The 19,808-nt window shown below is 38.1% G+C and overlaps 1 protein-coding gene across 4 annotated transcripts in view; it reads right to left on the reverse strand.

The window, feature by feature from the left end:
• SGCG (sarcoglycan gamma) overlaps window positions 1–19,808 on the reverse strand; it is a 137,078-nt gene that overhangs the window by 116,078 nt on the left and 1,192 nt on the right. The gene's annotated exons all lie outside the window — the stretch shown is intronic.

Here is a 19,808-nt window from a genome sequence, read left to right on the forward strand (position 1 = left end):
TTTATTTATTAATCTTAAAGGGTGGGGAAAGGGAGGGGCACAGGGAGAGGGAGCAAGACTCCCAAGCAGACCCTCCACTGAGTGTGGAGCCCAATGTGGGGATTGACGCGGGGCGTGATCCCAGCATCCTGAGATCACAACCTGAGCCGAAATCAAGAGTCCAAAGATCAACAGACTGAGCCATGCAGCGCCCCAGTGCCTGCCACTCTTATCTCCAACCCTTTGTCCTTTCCCTGTACTTTTTGTACATGCTCAAAGTGGTCATATTTACCTTCCACTTTGAAACTATAATTTCCTGTATCTCCTGTGATTTGATCAGGTTGATTTAAAAAAAGAATGCAATACACAGCGTTCACCTTTTTACAACTAGCTACCCAATGATCTAATTATATTCTCTTTCAGAGACAAATATCTGTGCTCCTCAATGCTTCTATTATCAGTTGGAATGGAATCTTTTTAAAAAAAATATTCCTCCAAATATTTTAATTGCTTCGTACTGACATTGTGCCTTTCCCAGACAGCTATTGTTGTTAGAGTTCCTGAATACCACTTTTGTTGTTGTTGTAAAATTAAGAAATTTTGCTAAATTTGCCTTCCTCGGCTTATCCTGGTTGTCTCTTATTTTTATTCCTTTAATCTATTATTTGGAATTAATGTCATTTTTCTTCTTGAAACGCACTGTTCCTTTCTAATTTAAGTGGTTTATATCATGGTTTTCTTGTAGGACTCACCTCAGCCCCCTTACTTTCCGATGGTCTTTGTTTCTTTCATTCTCTACCTCTACCACATTGTCAAACTTCTGCTGAGTTTCTGATATTAATACCCATTGTATAGGATCACATTTTTCTTCAGCACCCTGTACTCCAGGCTCCCCCTCTCCTATGCCAGTCCATCTTGCCGAGCCAGGTTCCCACACAGGTGCTGTCTTCCTTAGATCTCATTGTTCTCCTGAGCTGGGTGAATCTTCCCTGACTCAGCTCTCACATCCTCTCCTCATATAAGCCCTTGCTTTGATGGACTGCACTGTCAAATAATCGTTCAGAAACAATGTTCGGGAAGTAGATTGTCTGAGTCCTTTTATGTCTGAAAATATATCTATTCTGCTCCAAAACTGGTTAATCGTTTCATTTAGTATAAAATTTTAGGTTGAAATAATTTCAGACTAAACTTTGAAGTCCCTGCTCCACTGACATCTGTCATTAAGAGTTCCTGCAGAGAAATGTAATTCTAGTCTGATTTGTGTTTCTAGTTTACATTGAGTAATGTACATTACTATTTAAAGGTACCCGTTGTATTTTTTGGTAAAATTAATAGTCTCGCTAGTTTATTTCCTGTTGCATTCATCTAGCATTTCATATATCCGATTCGATCAAAGAGAAGGTACTGTCCATTTATAAAATGTAAGTGTATTTGTTCTTACTGAAAAGTGATCATCAAGTGAGAATACTTGATGTATTTCATGAATGTTTTTAAAATCTCTTTATCCTGATTAGAAATTTCTGACCCAGAACTAGAGAGCAAGTGATTTATGAAAAGGAAGATATGTGATATAAAATAAATTGGTTGGGAAAAAAAAACCAAAATCGAGAATATTGGAAATCTGTAGACGGGGGAATAGGAAGATCTGTGCCCAGGGACATTGAAAAGTACGCCAGACATTGAAATTTGTAAGAATAGTCACTTACAAAGGAACACTTATTCCTTCTATAAGGTTTCTCCTAGTGTAGTAACATTTCTAGATTCTCTCTCTAGTTTCTACTCATTTCATCCCAAGGAAAGTGGATTAATTCTCCTCGTTGATGAGTTAGAATAGGAAAGTGGGTCTGTATGGTCCATTTCCTCCCTCTTCAGGGACGTTCACGTCTGCAGAGAGTACATTTTTGACACTGATCCTTCAGCCCCTGGGAAGGACCTGTGATCGTCTAGAGCTGCCTAAGGCATGGGTGAGTTCTTGCTGGAGATGTGATGTAACCATTAGCAAACCCATTGTTGCTGTGCATCTAGAACACATCCTCCAACAGCTCTATTTGTAATAAAAATGACATTTAGACCTTCATTTGCCTTATCTCTCTGTCTCTCAGGTGGTTCAGAACTGGGGCAGTAAACAGAGAAGTAATTTTTCTCAATCTTCTCAAACTCAAAAAAATCAGCATTTAACAGCCACACATCTCTTCTGAGGAGTTAGTACACAGCAGGGGCTATTCTGTATTAGTACCGAGACTTCCCTAACTCTTCTCTTCCAACTTCCTCTTTTTTGCAAGCCTGGGACCCTCCTAAATATCTCTGTGGTCCTCACAGCATTCAATGCAGACCAATCTGTCACTGCTTATTTACTTCCCTAAATCCTGTTTATCCTTCATTTGATCATAACTTTGGTGGCAGGGGTTGAGTCTTTATACCTCTATTTCCTTAGCCTCTAGGTACTCATTAAATATCTGCTAAATCAATGAGTTTAACAAGTAAACCACAGTTTCTGTGCTTATGTAGGTTTCTTTCCAGCTTAGAGGGCAGATAGTTAAATATTCAATAATGTGGTTAGCATAACAGTGTAGGTATGAGCCAAAGGTTATGGAAGCACATAAAGGAAAAATTAATTGTATTTGGAAGAGATGGTAGTTGGATTAGTGGTAGTTGATTCTCCAACAGCAGAAATAAACATTACTTTAGTCTTTTGAAATTTCCAGTATTTGTGCCTGTTTCAAATGTATTCAATATATTGACATAATAGTGTGTGAACATAATTTGTAAATGTATATGAGTCAACACATATTGAGATATGTACCTGTCACTGACCTAAGTGCTATGTTTTTTTTATTGACTCACAAATAAGTTTTGAGACCATGAACCAAAACCTTGAAACAGTTACAATATTGATGACTTTAGTTCAACCCCCTAAACCTCCCCAAATCAGGTGCAGATACCTGATAGCCTCTATGGTTTGAGAGCTTGGCGAAAGTCCTGTATTCTGTAGTCTGATTATGACTAACAGTACACAGCGTTAATTTAAAAATCTTCCTTACTTATTCTTTCCCTAGAAAGAATATAAACAAATGTCCCCAAATTCTAGGCTTTGGAATTAACTGAGTTTTAAATTCAGCTTTTTCACAACTAATAGCTTGTATAATGTTAGGTAACTTAGTTATTTTCTTAATGGTCTGTTTTCTGCTATTAATGTTGGGGATAATATCAACTCCCTGCTTAAGGCTAGTAAAATAATTAAATTTGATAATGTACCAAAGGCACTTGGCACATAGGAAAACACATATAAATGGCAGCTATTATAATTATTTCTTAATGCTGTGAGTGAATTTTTCAAAATGAAATAAAATACATGAATCACAGATTATGACATATGCAGCCTTTACAACAAACATATTTTCGCTTACTTCATGGTACATTCTGACTTGATGTTATGCCTAATCATTAATGTGCTCAGCTAGTAACTAACTTTCACAGTAATAGTGAAAGTTAATAGTAATAGCACTTTCACACAATCATTATTATCACTTTTTTCTTACAGTTTAGTTTTCTGGTATCCATGTCTTTTGCCAGCAACTTGCCTTGTATATGATATTTACAGTTTAATAGTCTTGACAAACACACAGGGATACTCTACAGTCTGAAAGTTAAAGATACTGGAGATCCCATGAAGCTGAACTTGACTTGCTTCTGACCATTGTTCTGCTTGTGTCCTCCTGAGGTTCCTGAGCTCCTGACCTCTGACCTTCACCTAATCTACTGAAAAGTTTTCAAAATCTTATTATTTCAAAAACCTTCTTTCCACTGAAAATGTGAAAGCTGGATGCTAGAGGGCTCATAACAACACAAATGCTGTGTTATGAGGTCATGGAGGTGACATCAAGATTCAATGCTGAGGCCTGGGAGAAAAGACAGTGGTGAAGACAATGACCTTGAGAGATGAGATGTAACAGTGAAGTTGGTTTGGGTCCCTTGCGTTTCATGACTTATAGGTGTGGGTATTTCAAAGTCATCATGTTGCAAACTCAACATATTTTAATTACTCCTCCCACTTCTCCCCAAAACTTCTCTTCTGTTCTCTTTCTTAGCTTAAAGACATTGTCATTTGCCATTTGGCCGTGGCAGAAACTTTCCATAGCTTCATGTAAATTACTTCAAGTAGTGTGTGTATTAGCCAATGATCAAAAAGTCCTTTTTTTAAAAAAATTTATTTGGAAAAGGAAGGCTACAATTAAAGGGAAAAAAAAATGAGGGACACCAGCCTAAGCACATCCTATGTATGACTGAGTCCAGTTACTTAGCATGAAAGAAAGAAAGCTGTTTGATAATCAAGCATTAGATTCTGTATAATTTCAGCAACAAGAAGAAAATCTGGCATCTCCACAATAGCACAAAATCCGGTTTCTTCACTATAGCACAAAAATCCCATTGGTTTACTAATATTTAAAGAAGAAACAAATGTTCTTTCATTTAAAGATGAGAGATGAAAAACTTAAAAAATGTCAAAAATGAACATGTTGGTTCCAAAAAGTATATGAATACATGCTTTTTGTTTCTCAACATCATTAACTTCACTTCTGGAAACGACCCTTGGATTTTCTTTTTGGAGACTCACCCCTACCTTGCTTTCAGTCTGTATGTTTGGTCATCAGATCAACGCCATTCCCAGGTTGAGTGGCAGGTCACGTGATTTAGGCCAGGCTGAGCACAGCGTGGCATTCTCTTGGCCAGAGGTTATTTTAGAACGATTCCATCCAAGCCAACCAGCCTCACTCAGAGCAATCCCACAACTTTTGTTTCAGTGGCTGACAAGACAGATTTTCTTTTCTGCTTGACTTGAATTTGATAGCGAATCAAGCCTGCTTAGTGAGCAGCCATGAACACAACACAACGTAGCAAAGGTTGGAGCTGAGAGATGATGTCAAATTCATGGTAATTTCAAGCCCGTGAATCAAGGCATGCCTAAATCAGCTCTAATCTTGTACTTTTTAATTACATCAGCCAATAAATTGCCTTTCTTCCATTCAAAACTGTGGAGTTGGTATTTGATAATTTGCAACATAAAAATCTAACATAAGTTTTAGTCAAACCAATGCAATAAAGAACTTGCTTTAATTTTTTTTTCCCTGTGGGTGGTGGTGGTGGTGGAGGAGGAATTCACTTAGTTCCTGGTGTGAAAGAATGAGGGGGTGACAGTACCAAGAGTAAAGTTTCAAAAAATGAAGAGAGGTGATGAACACAAACGTGAACAACTCCTTACCAGCAGTTGTGAAACAGAACTTGGAGCTTACAGAAATCCATGTTCTCTGTGCTGGCATACATGAATGATGGGGCTATTCAGGGTTACCAAATGCTCTGGGGAGGTCAAAGATGAGGACAGAGAAAGATAACTTGATTTGGCAAGAGAAGACCAGTGGGAAGATTTAAGATGGTAGTTCTAAATTAAAAAAAAAAAAAAGATAGGCATAATAATGATTCAAGGAAATCTCATGAAAAAGCCCTGACTTTCTCATATACTATTATCTCATCAAAGCTAAGACTGATGATTTTAAGACCACCACTGTTTTTGTGTCAGTAAGGAGTACCTCTGCAAATTAAACTATAATCTGGCACTAATGATAATATGCATCCCAATTAAGAGCTATTAAGATGTAAAAAATGGGCATTGTAGATTTGGCAAGATAGGATAACAGCACAATGAACTGAATGATAATAGCAGTTATCTGTCATTCATGATTTATTTAAATAATATTCATCAAGGATTATCTCTGTCATGCACATGAGTTGCTTTTGTTGACTTGTTTTTATGTTTGCTAGAATAAATGAGAAATTCAGTTCTTGTCTCCATAATTGCCTAAGAAAAGCAATGCCTTTTTAGGTAGCTGTATGGAAATGCTTCTTATTGTATATAGAGTTTGCTTAATGGAATTAATGATTGACTTTCTCTGAAACTGTTTTTCTGGGATGCTGAGTTGGTTTGTCTCATATGAACCGGTTATACACAAAGGCTACCAGGATCCTGCTGAAACCACTTCTGCTGTTTTTGATCCAATGAACACAAACTGTGCCAAACACTGTTCTAGATGCTGAGGATAGCAGAGTGCACAGGACGAAGGAGGTCTTACCTTTTCAGAGTTTATATCTAGTTGACAGGAAACAGCCAATCAATGTGAAAACAATAAACAAGAAGATTTCTCACAGTGGCAAGTTTACTAAGAAAGTAAGCAGGGGATGGGGAGACTTATTTTAAGTACATGGTCAGGGCAGGCCTTTGTGGGATGACCTGAATGAGAAAGAAGCAATCATGAAAAGACCAGGGCAAAGTGTGATACAGGCAGGAGATGGCCCATCTAATGGTCCTGGGGAAGGAATGATCTATGTTTAAGTGACACAAGCAAAGCCCAGGGGGTGGCAACGTCGTACACGGAACAGGCCAGATGAGGCCAGAGAGAATGAGGCGTGAAGAGCAGTGGTTCTCAGCTGTGGCCACACGTTAGCACCAACCAGGAGATGGGTAAAATAATACCATTGCCTAGGATCCTCTCCAGAAATTCCAATGTATTTGGTATGACACAGGCCCTGCTATAGGTATTTGTCAAGTTCCCTAGGCAGTTCTAATGGGCCGCCACGGTTGATAATCACAGCTGCAAAACAACATATCAATAGCCCCCTGTAAGAGAAGAAGACCTTATTCCAAACACTAGATGTAGAACTACATGAAAAGCATTGACATTATCCATGAAATACTTCTCATTTCTTCTAACAAGCCCCTTCCATAGAGCTGTCACTCTCTGCCTCTCCTTTCTGCTCTCTGACCAGCTACTCTCAGGAGGTCTGTGCCAGGATGAGGTATGTTCTGGTCTGACTGGAATTTTCTTCATTACCCCAAAGTATTTGTGTTTGTCTAGTTTTCCTTTCTCAGGTTTTTTGTTTGTTTGGTTTCTTCCTCTCCCTCTTCTTCTTTCTTCCTCCCTCTCTCCCTCCCTCCCTTCTTGCCCCCCTTCCCTTTTCTTTCATAACACAAGATCTGTCCTATGCCTAGCGTCAACAGACAGACTGTCTCCTGACATGGGACTTATCTGTGTGATTCCTCATCTGCCTACCTTTGCATGTTGGCACAGAGCCTGGTGCAAATGCTCCCCTGCTGTCAGCTCGTTCATCTCCTCCTCCCACTACGTGAGATGTGCAGACTGTACCACACAGGGCACACTCTTCACCTTTGAAACACACACAGAGATGGGTTTTCTGAGCCTGCAGCTCTGATGACTTCTCTCAGTATTCTTTCAGACACACACCTGTTCAATCCCCACTCTTTTGGGTAACTTTCCACGAATTTTGTGGTTTCGGTTTTGGTTGTCTCCTGGTGTTGCCTACCATAGAATTTGAGTTTTTCACTCGCCTTGCTGCTTTTGAATGATTTTCAGGAGGGTGCTGTGTAAATACTACCCTCGCACTACCATCTTCAATGGGGAAGTCTGTCACCCATGTGTGTCTTCACTGTGGGATTCAGAGGGTTGTTAGCTACTTGTGAAAACTACTGGTAGGCACCATGGGTATCCTTCTGTGGATCCTTTGTCTTGAAAGAATTTTGGTCTTTCACACAATCTTAGATAACCAAAGAAGAGGAAAATAGCGAATTCAGCTTCAGTAAAAGCTTAAACAGAGCGCAGAATCGAGGACAATTCCACGGCCTTGGTTTGAGCCCGACTCTCAGGATTCCCGTTCCTCTACAGATCTTACCCCACTTTCGATCCCTGGCAATGTGAGAGCTCTCTTTTGGAACATGATTCTGTTTCAGTTCACCTTTATGCCCAGGAGTATAACTGAAAGCTTAGTCATTTTTGACATTTCATTTCAACTCAATAGAATGAAGTAATTGCTTTAGGTTCTCAAAGTGAGAATTTTCCTTTCCTTTCTTTCTTTCACTCTGTCTCTCTCTTTGTTTCTATTTTTTCTTTTTTTGTATATTTGAAAGAAATAGTTAAGCTTTCTTCACATCTAGACTATGCTGTGTGAACATAAAGTCTACGACTGGTTTATAGATATGGCTGGTAACAATTCCTGCTCGGGTTCACACGTCAGCATGTCCCCAAGTGGCTGTGAGCTCATCCCCACTATGTCTAGAATCTTCCTGCACCCTGCTGTGTGCAGAATCCTCCTCTTTCCCAGGACCACACTTGGTTCCTTTCTGCTGAAACTGTCACTGAAAACTCATCCCACTTATGTGCCCAGGAAAGAATCCTTATTCTTTGGGCATATCCTAAGCATCACTTATTCTGATGTATTCTTGGTTTTAATAACTGAAACACAGAACTGATACTCTGAATAATGTTTTGGCTTTGTGCAACAAGAAACATTATTATTTAACTGCATTAGGCTTAAAGAAGCATTTGCAAAGCATTCATACAACATAACAGATATAAGATACATTTCTGAGAAAATATACTCAGATTTGCAAACAAACTTCTAGAACACAGCCAATTATTTGTATTGTACGCTCTGAAGAAGTAAATCTAGGTCTTTGTCTTCCCACATCATAAATAATACAAAAAAGTTTGGTGGTATGAAAAAACATACTTTTAGAAATGCTTTTAGAAAAGGAAGTCATATAATTTTTGCCTTTAAAAAGAATTTACAAACAGAAGGGGGAATGAACCATGAGAGACTGTGGACTCTGGGAAACAAACTGAGGGCTTCAGAGGGGAGGGGGGTGGGGGATTGGGATAGGCCGGTGATGGGTATTAAGGAGGGCACATATTGCATGGTGCACTGGGTGTTAAATGCAAATAATGAATCATGGAACATTGCATCAAAAACTGGGGACGTACTGTATCGTGACTAATATAACAAAATAAAAATTATTAAAAAAATTAAGAAAAAGGTTTTACACAAACCTAAGTAATGCTGAATGGATAAACACACTGGTACATTCAGACAATGGAATATTATTCAGCAATAAAAAGAAATGAGCTCTCAAGCCATTAGAACATGTAGGGGAAACTTAAATGCTTACTACTAAGTGGAAAAAGCCAATCTGACAAGGTTATGTGATTCCGACTATATGACATCCTGGAAAAGGCAAAACTATGAAGACAATAAAAAGATCAGCACTCACCAGGAGTCTGGTGAGAAAGGGCTGACCAGGTGAAACACAGGGAATTTTAGGGCATGGAAACTATTCTTTATGATGCTATGATGAGGGATACATGTCGTTACACACTTGTCCAAACCTAGAAAATGTACAACACCAAGAGTGAGCTCTGATGTAAACTGTGAGCTTTGGGGGTTAACAGTGTTGTAACAACTGTAGGAGGGGATGTTGATAGTGGGGAGGCTGTGGGGGAGGCAGGAGGAATATGAGAAATCTCTGTACCTTCTTCTCAATTTTGCTGTGAACCTAAAACTTCCCCCTCTCTCTAGTCTTTTAAAAATTTTATCTTTCATTGCTGGATGGGAAGTGGGGGGGATGGGGTAACAGGGTGACAGGCATTAAGGAAGGCACGTGATGTGATGAGCATTGGGTGTTATAGACAACTCATGAATTACTGAATTCTACATCTGAAACTAATGATGTTGGCTAATTGAATTTAAATTTAAAAATATATTAAAAAATAAATATTTTTTACCTTTCATCCCCTATCATTTTATTCCTTTTTAAAATACCAACATTTGTACTTCAATATTTAGTCCAAGAAATATCAGGTATTTACTGGATGACGTTAGTAAATAACATAATTATTGATTTGAAGATAATGCTATAATATTCATCTTATGTTCTTTCATTGTTCAAAAACTATCTTAAATCATTTTTGCCCCAATTTTTTCATATTGTAATGGAGTACATTGATTAAAATTTTCAAACAAAAACTCTCTCAAAACAGGCAGGATTGCTTTAAATAGCTCATAAGTAGGCTGATAATAATTAATTTTCTGTCTTTAATAAACCAGTCATATGTGTAGCCACCATCTCTCTATAAAGGTGTTTCTTTTACGTAAGTCTTACACATGCATTTAATCTTGCACTAATTCATAAATAGAGGAAGGCACCCATGGTGGGGAGGGTCATGGAAATGTAATGACCTGAAGAAGGTGAAGGAGAAAGCAGGAGGCGAGGACCCAAGGCAATCAGATTTGAAGAGGGGAGGATAGATGGGGGCATGGTTAATGTTATGGCTGGGGAGAACAGGAAGCTGAGGCAGTGCATACCTGAATGCCTCATTGTCTCAGCTGAGAGGGAGAGAGGTCATCTGCTAAGGGTGGTAAAGACAGCAGAGGAAGTCTGGAATGGCTCCCAATGGGATGGGAGAAGGTGAATGATCACAGCATGAGGCTAAGGGTCCTTCCAGCTGAGGCTGGAGGTTGTGAATGTTCAGCACTGAACACTTACAGGATTTTAAAAACATTTTTGGGATAAGAATAGGAAAATCACACTATAGGACTGATCTGTGGCAGGAATTTTCTCAGTGACAGAGCAGATACATGTGGATAGGCGGAAGCTGACGATGCTGGTCAGGCCAAGGAAGCTCAGGCCATCAACATGAGTCCAGCTGTGCGGGAAGGGAAATGCCAACGGGAGGAGGAGGCTGACGGACAGCAGTCCAAGAGAGAAATGGAGGGGTAGGGCCCGCCTGGGCTTCTTCATGACATTTCTTACGTGCAAAGGAAGTTCAAGGCAGGTTTCTGTGCTCAAACTTGAGAGGATGAAAAAATTAAGCCTAACTCCACAATAATTTGCTGAGCAACCCCAGATGGTGGCAGACACCAAGCTGCTGTCTAAGCATCAAGGAAGCAGAGACCACGGGACCCTGATTCAGGAAACTGGGAAGCCGTGTCGAGCGAGCCTTTAATGGAACTTAGCATCCACTTGGATGGACATGGGAAAGGTTTTAACCTGGCTGTGTGGGAGAATCAATGGAATGAAAAGCAACCAGAGCGGGAATGGTTTGAAGTGAATAATGAAGCACCCATTTTGGACAGACGAAGAATGTGGGATGAGTGCAACTACTGGATGGAGGTACTTCGTCTGCAGTTTGAGATTAGGGCTAGGGAGCCATAAGAAGTTTGCAGTGCTACAACTCATACCATTGCTAATGAAAGTCTGGCCTTTGAATTTTTCCCTCTCTTTTCCAAATGCAGCAGATTAACTTTTAAAAATCTGTTTGTTTAATGGGGGCAGGAGTCAGCCACATTCTGGATGTAACACAGAAATCATATCAAAAGCATATCCTATGGAAAATTTTCCACAGTCCCATTTCCCCTCCCCAGCTTTATTGAAGTACAATTGGCAAATTAAAACTATATACATTTAAGGTGTACATCTTGATGTTTTGACATATATCGTGAAATGATCACCACAGTCAAGTTAATTAACACGTCCATCACCTCACATAGTTACTGTTTCTCCTTCCTTCCTTCCCTGGTCAGAACACCTAAATACTACCATCTTAGCAAATTTCAAGTCTACAAAATAGTATGAGATATACCTCACACCTGTTATAGTGGTATTCTCAAAAAAAGGCAGGAGATAACAAGTGCTGGCAAGAATGTGAAGAAATGGGAACACTTACACACTATTGGTGAGGATGTAAAATGATGCAGCCACTATGGAAAACTGTGTGGGGCTTCCTCCAAAAGTTTAAAGATAGAACTATCACATGATCTAGCAGTTCCACTTCTGGGTATATATTCAAAGGAAATAAATCAGGATCTTGAAGAGATATCTTCACTTCCATGTTCACCACAGCATTATTTAAAATAGCCAAGGTATGAAAACAAACTATGTGTCCATCAACACATGAACAGATAAAGAAAATGTGGGGTATGTATGCACTCTTAATTTTTTAGAGACTATTTTTTTAGAGCAAATAAAATTGAGAGGGAGGTACAGAAATTTGCCATATACGTCCTGTCCCCACACAGGCACAGCCTCCTCCATTACCAATATATCTCACCAGAACGGTACATTTTTTATCAAAGACGAAACTACACTGACACATCATAATCACTGAAAGTGATTTTTTCAGTAAACTGGAGTTTACCCTTGGTGTTTATGTTCTATGGGTTTGGACACATATATAGTGATATAGAACCATCAATATAAGAGTATTTTCTTTTTTGAAGTGAATGAGAAGGGTTCCATTAATTTTTTTTTCTTTCCAGCTTTATTGGGGTGTATTTATTTATTTATTTATTTATTTTTTAATGATTTTTTTATTATATTATGTTAGTCACCATACAGTACATCCCCGGTTTCCAATGTAAAGTTTGATGATTCATTAGTTGTGTATAACACCCAGTGCACCATGCAATACGTGCCCTCCTTACTACCCATCACCGGTTTATCCCATTCCCCCCCCTCCCCTCTGAGGCCCTCAGTTTGTTTCTCAGAGTCCATAGTCTCTCATGCTTCATTCCCCCTTCTGATTACCCCCCCTTTCTTTATCCCTTTCTTCTCCTACTGATCTTCCTAGTTTTTATGTTCCATAGATGAGAGAAATCATATGATAGTTGTTTAACAGATAACATTGTAAAAGCTTAAGGGGTACAACATGTTGATTTGATGCACTGCAAGATGATTGCCACCTTTTATTTTATTTGAAAAAATTATCCACAAATAACGAAAATCGACTGTTTAATGTGTAGCAAATAAAAGACAACATCACTTTTCAATATGTAGTTAATATTTTTAAAATAAGCAACATAGAAAAATCTGGAGTCCTTCCCAGTATGAAACTAAGAATACTTTATGAAACTACATAGTTTAAGGAAACTGTAAAATATTTACATGCCAAAAGAGGCAAACTTGTTAAAATAATTTTTAGGCTTTTCCCCTTATTTCCAATTTATATAAATCCTTCTTATCTCTTAAAGGAAAATGACCCTTCTGGCTCACCTCCATTTCATTACTGTATGTAGAAACAAAATCATAAACCAGGTGATCATGGCTTACTGATGGGTTACAATTTCCATTTTAAAATATGGGTTACATATAAACATTTCTCTAATTTTTTATATTTTGGGCTGTTGCAGCAGTTTTGTATAGTGACAAAATTCAAGGATGATCCTTAAATGTAATGTAATGTATACAACATATTCATGGTGATGCATATATTAAAATATTTTTTTTAAAAAAATCTCACTGTTCTACTTTTTATAAATTTAAGGTAGTTTACAGTCACATACTCAGTTTGAAATTTCAGCTCCAGAGAGGAAAGCAACATTTTTTTAAGTTTGTGAATTATGTCATTGCCCGAAGTAAAGATGGTGAAGCAAAAAATAAAAAGGGACCAATTCCTTCTCTCCTAAAACTTTTGAGTATGAATGGATCAGTATTTTGTATGAAGTGATAAATAGTGTTTGTGCATCTGTTGGGAAAATGAACAAAGGCAACCTCATTCAAAAAGGAGTCAGAAGTCATTGGGCAGGGGCTCTCTTGCACTACTGCTCCTCACAGCCTACACAGACCAGCAGGAGGGAGTAAGATTTCCTCGCAACCAATGAGAAGCTGCCACAATTCAGTCACCTGCAGCCAATGAGAAGCCACTACGACTTCAAACTCTCACTTTCCTCCAAGGAACATTCGTTCAAAACAACCCCTCCCAACTTCCTTCTTTCTTCTACAAAAGGATGTTCTTCCCTGTTCTCCGGACTTGCCTATGGTTCCCCATAGTTTACGTGTCCCAAATTGCAATTTCTCTATTCTCAAGTAAACTAATTTGCTGCTTGGTAGGCTTTGTTAATTTTTAAGTTTGACAGTATCAATTTATGTGGAAAATTTTTCACAGCTAAAGTTATTTCTTTATAACTGCTTGCTTTCATTAGTATAGATCAAGGTTTGGTAAATGATGGCCTGTGTGTCAAGACCGTTCACCTGTTCTTACAAGTAGAGTGTTCCTAAGCCACAGCGGTGCCTACTTGTTTACCAATGTCTATGTCTGCTACCACTGCCCAGTTGTGTAGTTGTGACAGAGATCTTACGGCCCACAAAGTCCAAAATATTTATTATCTGGCCCTTTATAGATGAGGTTTGCCTACTCCTGATATATCTCATTGGAAATAGATTATATTATAGATAGGCAAGTCATATTTTAGTTAGGTTTTACTATTTTAAAAATAAGCTTATTGTCTCATTATCATTGTTAATCCAAGAGGTGAATCTGATAATTATATTACATTCTTATGTCCCTTTCACTCCCTGTTGCAAAGTAAAAAAAGCCTTGAAATCAACTGGTACTTCCCTGAGTACCTGTTCTGATTACAAATTCATATTTAAGTTCTGAGTTTTATGTCACAAGACAAATAAAATACTCAAACCTCAATTTATTAGTTTCAAGCAACAAATCTCTCAAACTCTAATCAGTAACAAAACTGTCCTGATATCTATCCTTACTTTCCAACTAATATTTGGTAGAGATATTAATAAATAAAAACAAAATTTAGTAGTAAAGACATAGACAGCCCAAGAATAAATAATCAATGGGTTAGATAGCCAATTTAAATAATCCACAGATTACATAATTAACATAAATAAGAATTATCTTCATTGTAATATAACATCATTTAATACACCAATTAATTTATATAATGACTTTATTGCTCATTTTAAAATTCCAGAAGTTGTTTAAAATTTGGTTTATTTAAAATTTAGATAAATGAATGTCATGGAGCTCTCTTATAATCTATCTCAGAGTATGACGTACAATGTATTTTTTATTGTTTCATAATTGTCTTTAAAAATAGGAAACATAGGAAATGTTCCCCCCAAATAATGAAAAGTATCACACATAGAGAGGTCTTCTAATATAAAGGACTGAGAAGACATGAGAGAGCCCCATTTGTACCACCAAGATACAGTTCTGCATAAAATGTAATACTTTAAAAATATGTAGTCAAAATTACAGGAAAGAATGGAACATTCTCGAGCCTAGAAAAAAGGATGGAAACGAAAGCCAGAGATAACTGGGGGGTCATGCTACACATAGTATGCAGGTTATTAGACCCATTTATGGGCCTAGAGACTGAGCCTGAATCTTAATGCCCGACAGAGATGGGAGAGTTGGCCTCTGTCTAGAGCAAAGCCAGAGCTCCCATATACAAAAGAAGTACAAAAAGAGATCCCTCCCTCTCTAAGGCTGTGGACAGAAAGACAAACCACTGCATAGAAAGCAAAATCATAAGCTTGCATCAGCCACAAACCTGTACCATTTACAGGTGACAGTTTGTCCAAATTTATAACAAATATGTGCTGCTACAACCCCCAACCATGAAATTTACATAAAAACTGTTTTGGGACCCATAAAACCCCTGGTATCCCAGCAGAAGCCCAAGCGGAACCACTCCTAGAGACACTTTCACGCCTGCTGCATTTGAAAGTCCTAAGAATAATTCTCAGTGTAGATGAGCTCACACAAAATAATTACAAATCACGGGAGCAATCGAACTATCATGATGTGGAATGATGCAATCAGCAGCCCGAGAAGAAATGGAAGATGGAAATGAGAAAGGCCAAAATGCCTCTAGTGGGAATTCGAGAAGGAGAAGGAGAAATAAACAAGATTGAAGCAATTTTCAAAGAGATAGTGACATCTACTTTTCCAGACATGTACAAAGTGTCAGCTGGAAGAATCATGCAGAACCCTAAGCAGACACTGTGGGACAGTTACCTGGGGCTTGAGACAGGTCAAATGAAGGGACTGATGATCATTCTTTTATTATTTCAGTTGGGTCGTTCTCACCATTCCCCACTTACATACACCTCCAAGTCTGGATATTGGAAAGGAAAGGGGGACCTCCACACTGTTTTCCAGAGTGGCTGTACCAACTTGCAGTCCCACCAAATATGTAGGAGGGATCCCCTTTCTCCATATCCTCTCCAACAATTGTTTCTTGCCTTGTCAATTTTTGCTATTCTAACTGGCATAAGGTGGTATCTCACTGTGGTTTTGATTTGAATTTCCCTGATGGCTAATGATTTTGAACATTTTTTCATGTGTCTGTTAGCCATTTGTATGCCTTCATTGGAAAAGTGTCTATTCATATCTTCTGCCCATTTTATGATTTGGCAATTTGTTTTTTGTGTATTGAGTTTGAGAAGTTCTTTGTAGATCTTGGATAGCAGTCTTTTATCTGTAGTGTCATTTTCAAATATCTTCTCCCATTCCGTGGGCTGCCTCTTAGTTTTTTTGACTGTTTCCTTGGCCGTGCAGAAGCTTTTTATCTTGATGAAGTCCCACAAGTTCATTTTTTCTCTCGTTTCTCTTGCCTTTGGAGATGTGTCATGAAAAAAGTTGCTGTGGCCGAGGTAGAGGTTGTTGCCTATGCTCTCCTCTAGGATTTTGATGGATTCCTCTGGAAAACAGTGTGGAGGTCCCTTAAAAAGTTAAAAATTGAGCTACCCTATGATCCAGCAATTGCACTACTGGGTATTTACCCCAAAGATACAGACGTAGTGAAGAGAAGGGCCATATGCACCCCAATGTTCACAGCAGCATTGTCCACAATAGCTAACTTGTGGAAGGAGCCGAGATGCCCTTCAACAGATGACTGGATTAAGAAGATGTGGTCCATATATACAACAGAATATTACTCAGCTATCAAAAAGAATGAGTTCTCAACATTTGGTGCAACATGGACGGCACTGGAGGAGATAATGCTAAGTGAAATAAGTCAAGCAGAGAAAGACAATTATCATATGGTTTCTCTCATCTATGGAACATAAGAAGTAGGAAGATCGGTAGGAGAAGAAAGGGATAAAGAAAGGGGGGTAATCAGAAGGGAGAATGAACCATGAGAGACTATGGGCTCTGAGAAACAAACTGAGGGCTTCAGAGGGGAGGGGGGCGGGGGAATGGGATAGGCTGGTGATGGGTAGTAAGGAGGGCATGTATTGCATGGTGCCCTGGGTGTTATATGCAACTAATGAATCATCGACCTTTACATCAAAAACCAGGGATGTACTGTATGGTGACTAATGTAATATAATAAAAAAATATTTAAAGAAAAAGGAAAGGGGGGGAAAGGCAGAAAGGCAAAAATGAGGCCGTACAATATGATGATATGTGAAGGATGACAGAACTGTTGCTTCAGGTAAGTATGAATACAATGAAAATCTTCATAAAACAGAAAGTACCAGTGGGCTAGTCAACATCTCACTATAACACATCTCGAGACTTGCTAGTGGAATACTGTGTTCATAAGATACTATTTTATCTATTTTATTGGCCTTTTGTATTTGCCCGATTTAGTAAAAAGTCAGAGAAAAATATTTAATTAGAAAAACGAAGACATCAGAGTTGCCTTCAAGAAGACTCGCCGCAGAGTTTCCAAAGAATTCTGAGTTTTTTAAGGGCACCAAGGTTCCCAGTGCTCATGCTTTACACGAGTTAATGTTAAACTTAAATGTGATGGCCTTCTTTTTCCTTGATTTGAAGTATTCCCAGCACTAGTCATGTGGTCTACTCATTTGAGCTATTTTGCATTCACAAGAAGAATGAGAGGCAGGACTGACTGGAGCAGTCTTCTTGGGCGCTCTGCTGCGGTGGGAAGCATGGGTTTGGTGTCAGGTCTGCTGAGCCATCACCTTAGCAAATGATAGCCTCTCTGGGCCCAGTTTCCATCTGTGTTAAGTGGGTCCCCCCTCACAGGGTGTTTGTGAAGACGGATGAAACGTAACGCATGCCTGCCATGCCAGGCTTTAAGTAGGAGCTCAGTCAATGGGGTGCACACAGCACTTTCCTTTTGAGAGCAGGTGCTAGAAGTCAGGTGGACAGTATCAAGCTCCACATGTGAGGAGGAAATTCTCTGGAGAATAATTTGTTAGACATTTACCTCAAATCATTTTGGATTAAGGGGGATTATAAACAAACAGATTGAGTCAAGAATCTTAAGGAAGAAGGACACAGAGGAGGAACCATGGCTCCCAAGAGCGGCCATTGGTCAGGACAGCGTGGCCTAGCGGGAGCTGGGAGGAAAAACAAAGCAAACGGTCCTTTATATACAGAGGGCAGCTGCACCTCATGCCTTCGAAATGCAAGACAGCCTCAATTATAATCCAACCCACAGAATTCCATGTAAATAATCCAGTGACTCATAAAGACATTCTTTATAAAAACACAACTTTTTTACAGCCTTCGCCTTTTTATACCCGTTACTAAGGGCCTTTGTCTTCAATGCAATATGATTTTAGTTAAGGTTTCCTAGTTTTTAAATTTTCCCTTTTTTCATTCGTTCACTTGTACGTTATTTTTTAAAAAGGAATTTAGGAACAAATATTAAAGTCTACTAGACAAAATATCACAAGCATATTTCTATAAATTAATACCTGGCTCATGTTACTTTTCCAATTAAGTTTTCATTGTTTTATTATTAATGTAAGTATTAATGTCATCATACTTTATTATAATGGACTGACTCAGGGTTTTGTATGTGCAGCAACCAAGCTCACCTACATGTTGAGAATCTAATTTAGGTGACCTCAGCCAGGGGTCCAGATCTGGCTTCAAGAACTGTTAACCTCTTGAAATCCGGTCCAAGTAGCAGATCTAGAACTATCTCCAGGTTTTCAAAGGAATCCATGACCTTAAGATAGTTAGGAAGCATTATTTTACTATCTCTTTCCTTCTCCTGCTGTCTCCTATTCCAACACAAATATTTCCCTCATACCTAACAAAATGATATGCTAAAAAGACAAGTTGTCATATGTAGCTATTTCATTTCCTAATTTAGAAGGTATGTTCAGAAATTTATATGCAAATACACTTCAAAGAAGGGATACTATACAAATAACCCTGTATTTGCACCACTCACAACACATAACCAGTTGTGTTTACTTCACATAAATTCAACTGCAGAAGACATAATGAAATGGCATTTTTTGAAAAATCACAAAGCAACATCACCTAAGTCCTTAGGAAATTAAATGTTTGGGTTATTATACTATGATCATCATGTCCATATAAATCACTTTCTAACAGTACAACTCTAGAGAAAGAAATAAAATTAGCATTACTTTTTTGCTTAACTATAACTATGTCCATAGATATCTGTCCATTTTACCAAAAGAACATTAGGAGATCTTGAAGGACACAATCTTAACAACTAAACATCAGAATGAGGGTCTGATGAAAGTCATACCCAAGATAATGAAATGATGCTGATTAAAATGTAATACTGTACATATATACATATGAAATATCCTCCAGCCACAATTAATGAGTATTATTATCCTCATTAACACTGAGAGAGGTGTTTTTTTAATAGTTTTAAAAAAACAAACAAATTGTTAAATGTCAAAGTTTCTTGATTTATAGTCTACTTATGCATGTCTAATTTATTAAACGGATTGTTCATCACTATATTTTTCCCAAGATTAAAGAGGTATCTTACAGATTATGATTATGGTGCAGGACAACTTTTCTCTACTTGTAAGCCCACAGTAGAGATATACTATGTGCATTAATGATTTAGGTGTAATATCTACTAAATATTGTGCCTAACGATTCAGTAATAATAAACATTAAACATCAAAAGAGCATAAGGATTTGCACAGAAAGATATTTGAAAACATGATTCAATAACTTTAAAAATTTACTATATGATATTTTTACACATGTGGAGTGGATGTCAGTTTGCTAATCACTTTGGAAGCCCTTTTTCTAGAGAGGAAGTTCTCATACCAGAGACACTGAACCTTTTGGTAAAATATTCCACTACCAAAACCCAAGAGATCAGCTTACATATATTTTTGAGTAATATTGTAAAATCTGTTTTTCAGGTTTTTTTTTATAGCCTTCTCATATTAAAGGAAGAAAAGCACAAGGAGAGCCATATAA

The sequence above is a fragment of the Ursus americanus genome, chromosome 10, assembly GCF_024610735.1.
Source record: "Ursus americanus isolate L20-20 chromosome 10, mUrsAme1.1.p, whole genome shotgun sequence".
NCBI lineage: Eukaryota > Metazoa > Chordata > Mammalia > Carnivora > Ursidae > Ursus > Ursus americanus.